This window comes from Prosopis cineraria, unplaced genomic scaffold (assembly GCF_029017545.1).
Source record: "Prosopis cineraria cultivar Desert tree isolate PC_DT_omini unplaced genomic scaffold, ASM2901754v1 PC4, whole genome shotgun sequence".
Lineage (NCBI taxonomy): Eukaryota > Viridiplantae > Streptophyta > Magnoliopsida > Fabales > Fabaceae > Prosopis > Prosopis cineraria.
The window spans coordinates 29703710-29710906 of NW_026555335.1; the positions used below are offsets into that span (position 1 = coordinate 29703710).

Genomic DNA, 7197 nt, shown 5'->3' on the forward strand with positions numbered 1-7197 from the left:
GCACATGAAACGTAGAAAAAGAAGCAGAAGCACAGACGCATGCAAGCACACATGCAGAAACACAGAGAAACAGAGATGACGCACGTAACAGAAGAAAAGTACTTGCCAAACACAGAGCATGAAAACAGCACAGAAGAAGCAAACGCAGAGAACACACACACATGCGAGACAGAAGGGACACAGTGAACAAACGAAACACGCGCACAGCACGTAAGCTCTTCACACACAACTCTCCTGTTTCCTCTTTAAAACAGAAAAAAAGATAGAGTGGGGGACACAGGAGAAGGACAAAAAACTGGAGAGGGGGTGGACGGAAAAATAGAAGAAAAATAGATCACAGGAGGAGGGAAGAAAAATGCAAAAAAATAGAAAAAAGAGAGCACGAGAATGAGAGCAGAAAACTAAGGAAGGATAGAGCGATAAAGCATAGAAGAAGCCTGAACAAAGAGGAAAAGAGTTTCAGCAAAAAATGCATGAGAACCAAATGAAAAAGATAGAAGAAAAATATAAAGGGGAGACGATAAAAAATGGAAGAGAGAAAAATGGTAAGAGAGAGAGAGAATTGGGAACATTTGAGCAAGAAAGGACCGAGAGAGAAGAGAAACTGAACAAGAAAAATAGAGACGAAGAGAAGAGATAGAGACGAAAGGAAGAAAACAGAGACGGAAAGAAGAGAACACGGCTGAATGAGAAACAGAGCAGAAAAGAAGAAAGAGAGAGAGAGAGGAATTTTCTGGAGGAGAGAGAGAGACAGAGAAGGAGAGTTAGAGAGCGTAGCAGCTGGAATAAGGACAGATTCGAGACGGAGAGGAAAACAGAGCACGAAAAATTGGAGGGATTTGAAACTGAAAAAAAACGAGAAGCAGAGACTGGAGGAGGGACTGAGAGTAAAGAATACCATGTGCTATCCTCTTCTTGATAAGCACTTGGAAATATTATAGGAGGTGAAAGTCCTTTTCAGCTTAATGGGAAGGCACTAGTCCTTTTCAGCTTAATGGGAAGGCACTGTCAAGTGGAAACCAATTCTATTTCTTCACCAAGTATAAAAAAACAAAGAGTGATAGAAAGTGGGTACTGGAAGGAAATAAGAGTGACTGAGTCAGTAGTCTTAGTTGCTGGGAAGAAAGTCGAGATCAAGAAATATTTAGTATTCAACAATGGAGAAGCTCCTCATGGCACTAAAACCAGCTGGGTCATGCAAGAGTGCCATTTTTGCTCTTCTGGCTCTCACAATATGTCTCGTACAACCACTCAAGGAACTCCAAAACCAGTAAGTTATTTAGTTATATGTTGGATATAGTTAGGCCAATCCAGCATATATTCACAATTTCTCATGGAGATTGATTGAAAATTGATAACTTTGAGTCCGACTAAGAGAGGTAGAGGAAAGCCTAAGAGAACACTCTTGGAAGTTGTTGAACGTGATCTCTTAATTAATAATATTTCTAAAAGCTTAATAAATGATAGAGTACAATAGCGTCTTGCAATCCATGTAGCCGACCCCACCTAGTGGGATAAAGGCTTGTTGTTGTTGTTGTTGTTGTTGTTGTTATTGATTGAAAATTGATGAACTGTTTTGTCCTGTTTTATGTTTGAATGAGTTATTCTTAATATGTGCGTCCGTTAATGCCTGTATGGTAAATATAACTATCATGTTTAAATTTTGCCACGTGAGATTTTAAGAATTCCCATAGGCACTGAAAATGATTCTACATTGTGAAAATTAAGAAGATTTTGCAGATATGAGGATCAATTTTGTATATGATAATAGGGTTTCAAAGGCCTATCATTAAAGTTAACTTTTTATAATAAATTAATAATTTATTTAAGTCCCATGTGAGATTTTAAAAATATACATAGAGACTTAAATTAATCACATCATCGTGTAGAACAATAAGTCCTTACAGACGTTGCGATCCTCAATTTCTATAATGAATAAATGATTTTTGTAAATAAAATTATAAATTTTTTTAATAAAATTAATGAATCAAATTAAGGTATTCAATCTTTTGGTCATATGAGATTTTTGAATATCTGTAGACCTTTAGAATAATTATCTTACCGTGTAAGTCAATAAGACTTCGCAGGTATAGCGATTAAAATTTCTACGTTTAAAAATATAATTTATATAATTACGCATTAAAATATACTTAAAATATTTACACTATTTCACTCTTTTTATCATGAGAGATTTTGAAATCTCCGCAGATATTTAGAATAAATGTATTATCGTATGAGTTAATAAGGCTCTGTAGGTATAATAGTTAAATTTTCTAAAAAAACTAATAAAACATGAAAAATAATTTTAAAACTCTATTCTTTATTTCAAAAAATTCAAAAAATTGAGAAAATGATGGAAATTAAATCACTTTTTGCAATTTAAGACACACATATCAAAATTTTAGAAATTATTTTTATTTTCAAAATGATAAATTATTTCTAATTAATTTCTCTTCAAAAAAAATATTTTCACCAACAAACTTATAAGCTTGAACTACGTGAACTTTGATCATCATCACAGAGTACGTAGGCCTCAGAGTCAGATTCTGAGTCAAGCCCTCCCTCATAAATAAATAAATAAATATTTCTCACTTAATTCTTATCATTTTTTATATCAAACACATGAATATAAAAGGAATAATTAAAATAATTTTAAAGAATTATATTTGTAATGACCTTAAAATTTAAAAAAAATAAAAAAATAAATAAAATTAATTTTTATTATTATTTCCCAATTTATATTTTATTTAAATTTATTTATGGAAAATGGAAAAGGGTGAATTAGTGAAAATTATATTAATAGCTTACTTGAAGGTCTAAAGTTTAAATATTTTTAGATATTAATTTTATTTAGTTTAAAATTTTGGAAAATTTACCAAAGTGTCCGTGTCTTTTATGTTATTAGAGATAATCTTGGGCTCTCTTTTGTAATTTTTGCAATTTCTTAAAATTCAAATTATATTTCTCCTTTGGTCAGATACGGGCACCGCCTCTTTCATTTTTCTTTCTCCTTCTTTGAAAATTCCAGAAACCAGAGAGATCGCCTCTTCTCTCCCTCTGTTCTTTCAGCCTTCGTCCTTGCCGTCGCCGGTGTGAGTGTGGGCCAGAGAGAAACTCGAGAGTTTTGGTCCTTTGTTCTTCTCCATCCATTCTCTTTCTGTGTTTCTAAAGTGTGCGAGTGAGAAGCTTGGCTGCTCAGTCCGTCGCTGATGTCGGTGTTCGCTATGAATCCGCTACTGTCAAGACTCGAAGTTGCGAGTTCGTCCTTCATGTAATGGTGATGCCTAAATCTCTCCCCTATTTTCTCGTTACTGAATCCTCCTTTCCCATTTTTCTTTGATCTGTTACCGGTGCTCGAGTGAGAGAGGAACCGAAATTCTTGATCTCTTTCGCCTTCTCCTTTCCTTCCTCGATTGCCTTCAACATTGCGAATGAGGTTGTGAGCTAGAACGCCGTCCACCGTTGCTGGAGATCTAATACATGATTTCTCCTACTCCTCTGTTTCGCGCCGCTCTCGGTGCTCTGTTTGGCTGGCTGTTGTGCATGCATGAGAATCTCTTTCTTCCTCTTCCTTGTTCGAACAGCAGTGTACCCTTTTACATTTTTGATATTATTGATCAAAGGTATGGATTTTCAAATCTCTTTCTTCCTCCTCGGTTCTGTATGTGTGTATGTGTTAGAGAAACCATTGGCTTCGAACTCTCTTTCTTGATGGTCTTGTGTGATTAAGTGCGTGAGTTTATGATGGAAGCCACAAGAATTTCCTTTCCCTCTGTTACTGCTGCATGTAACTGTTTATGTTGGACATGAGTTTTTAGGAGAAGACTTGTTAGGGTCTATATGTGGCCTGGATAAAAAATTAAGGAAAGAAAGAAGTTTGTCACACTAATTTTCTCTTGCACATACAGTGTTTGACAGAATAATTGAGTGAAAATTTTTACATAAATGAGTGCTTAAACTTTACCAAATTAATCCTAATTAAATTTTAATGTTTAGGTCACTTGGTTTCTTTTATAGATACGAACATGTTAATATGTGTTATGTGAATATGTTTATGTAGCTAGGATTGTAGACTCTCCTTTATTGCTTGTTTGATCCTACACATGCCTAAGCTATGAGAGGATTTGAATAAAAATAAAGATGGTTTGACTTGATGGTGTATAGGTTAGAGTTTGAACATATTAGGTGAAATTTTAAAACTGTTAGAGTAGTTTGGGTCTTGAAGCACAGAGGAACAAGGAAGAAATTTGTTATGCTTGATGATATTTATGATATTGAATTAAAGGTGTCATAAGATCGGTTGTGGTTTTGTAAGGTAAGGAATTGTACTGTTTTGAATAATGTATACTTTATGAAGAATTATCGAAGAGCCTTAAGGATAAATCATTTATCAGTTACTAAAGGAAGGAGGCATGGTTAAGATGAATATGTCATTATAGGTGGGAGAAAGGAATAGAAAGAATATAATTCTAAATATGGATAGTGGATTAAGGATAAATAAGGATTATGGACTTTAAAATTATTCTAGATTACATATTGGGTTTACGAATGTCAGTTAGAAATATATGAATTGGAGCTCTTATTAAAGATAGTTGTTTATTCTTTTGGTCTAGGTAATAGCATAGCTAAAGGGAAACGGAGAGGCATTTAAAAAGCACATATTATTATTTTGGAAATTATCAGGTAAGTGGATAGCGTCCCAACTGATATTTCATTAAAAGCTCTTTTATTCAAATATTACATTTTTATGCAAATTCTTTTTACGACAGCAATGTGACTATGAGATATTTTGTTGATTAAATTACTTTATTTTGTAAAATTATTTTATCAGAATTGATCATTTTAGTTAATCAGTAAATACAAGTTTGAATTTTAATTGTGGGATTTCAATTTGAAAATTATTGAATTGTTACGAAAAAATGATTCATGCGAGTTTGAAGTTGAAAGATTTTTTTTTTATAAATGCAAGCATGAGCATTGGATATGAAATTTGATTCTGGCAAGTTTTAATGCTAAAAAGTATTCATGCAAGTTTGATTTTGAGAATGAGAACTGTATCTTGAAAGTGATGATTTTCTCGCATGTTTGAAAACGGTTTTAAAAAGGGACTTTATGTAGAACACTGGTTGCTAATGGCAGTTCCGTTAGCCCTTGGCGCGCCATGGTACCCCTAGCTAGTAGGGTGTTTATAGGAGGTGCTGCCCCGTGCGATGGCCAACGCACGTGGAACGAAGGGATGGTTATTCGTGAGTATCGTACTCACGTTTGTTTGTGGCTTCGGTTATGTTTGGTTACATATCCTCGTGGACTGTGTGTCCACGTTTGTTTTTGTGGCATAAGCCGCGTTTGGTTAGTTACCCTCGTGGACTGTGTGTCTACATTTATAAATTATTCTGATAAGTCTCTATAATTATGAATTCAATTATTTGAGGATTTTATATTCCATTGATGTTACTCAGTAATTTATTTATAACTATTGATCTCATTTATGTGTTTTCTTGGAAGCAAGTCCTATTAATATTTGCTATGATAGTTTAATGATTTAAGATTTAATTTTAAAAAAAAATTATAAAGTTATCCTATTTTAAATTTTATTACATTTTTCTGAAAACTATTGTCTCTTTGACTCACAATTATTTTAAACTTTTTTTTTATTCAAGTTTTGTTATTTATTGTTGGGACGTTATTCACTGAAAGTTATTATTTTGGTCTCAAATGGTATAGCTAAACTCATAACTCGAGATATCCATTGAGGAATTTTATTGCTGAATTGAAGCAGAAAAATTATTTTAGTCAAATCCTAATTTGCTGAAAAATTGAACTTTACACCTACGTTGGTGTCTGGCCTTAGATGCTCACGTAGATTACAGGTAGGATCCTCACATTTCTTTTAAAATTTAATATCTGATTTAGTATTATAACAATTTTTAATTAGTTTATTAGTGTGTTTGACGTATTAATTTCAGAGTTTCTTGATCACGGCTTAAGGGATATGAGTTTTGTGCTCATATCCCGTGCCAGTCATACCTAATTTTGGGGTGTGACAATATTAATATAACACAACAAACTTTAGGTAACTGTTTTCACGAACGGGTGTTGTGGGGTGCCTACACCTTCCCCACACTCAATCGACTCCTAAACCTATTCTTTAATTTCGCAGACCATTCTTATCTAATATTAAACGGTTTCCCAAGGTTTACTTCAAAATCTCAGTGGCGACTCCCATTTTTTTGGTCTTCTTCTTAAAGGCCGGAACTTTCGCTCTTGCGCCATCGGCATTGCATTTTCCAGGTGCGACACTTAGACTTCTGTAAAAAATTTATTTTAAATGAAAGTTATATAATTGTCATTTATTAGAAGGACTTTAAATGTTAGCTACATAAATAATGCATTAACCATCATTTATGGGCTAAAATAACCATTATTTATTTATTTTTTTTTTTGTAGTAGTGTTTGTTAAAAACAAAAAAACTATTTTTAAAAGCAAAAACCAAACAAGCCCGGCCCTAATCACTTGAAGAGCAAGGAGTGGAGCAAGCACTATCACAAGTCTAACAAGGAATCTTCTTCTCCATTAAGTAACAAATCATATATCCTTATTGAAATTGATTCTTCTATACGTACTACTTTAATTTGTGTAGTGAGGCAATTGAAGATTCATGTTATGACAATGTAGATGAGGAAATCATAGTAAAATCACCTTGGACGCTTCAACATGAACCCCTTGAGCCTATTGTACCTAGTAGTAATTTAATTTGTAAAAGAACATGTTGTATGTCCTACTCTCAATCCATCTTGTGTTGCTATAAATGAGCATATGGCGATTCCTCCTTATATTAAAATTAAATTTTCCGGCACGATAATTTTAATAGCTTCATGTCTTGTTGGATTGTATAAAATATTCTCTCTGGATTTTCTCATTCTTTTCTGTTTGCCTTCTCATGATTTTATACCGGATATATAATCAACAGATATAATGTCCAAAAGTTCTTCTCCAATCTCTCATCTGATATATATATATATATATATATATTTTTTTTCTATATGAAGCATCTGATCAATCTCTATTCCATATTGAGCATGATATTTCTTGCTACCTTCTTTTTATTCTTTCTGTGTTTATGTTAATGAGAACTTGTTCGCTCATTTTCCCACTCTTTTGATACTTTGGGAACGATGTTGCAATTTTTCTTTTTA

At 33.2% G+C, this 7197-nt stretch overlaps 1 long non-coding RNA gene across 1 annotated transcript; it reads left to right on the plus strand.

Annotated features, from left to right (window-relative positions):
- The first annotated feature begins 3046 nt into the window (after positions 1-3046).
- On the plus strand, positions 3047-6788 carry LOC129307898 (uncharacterized). The gene is made up of 3 exons (XR_008592503.1): positions 3047-3623; positions 6161-6291; positions 6448-6788. It is a non-coding gene; the product is annotated as an uncharacterized LOC129307898 (long non-coding RNA).
- Positions 6789-7197: the final 409 nt, after the last annotated feature.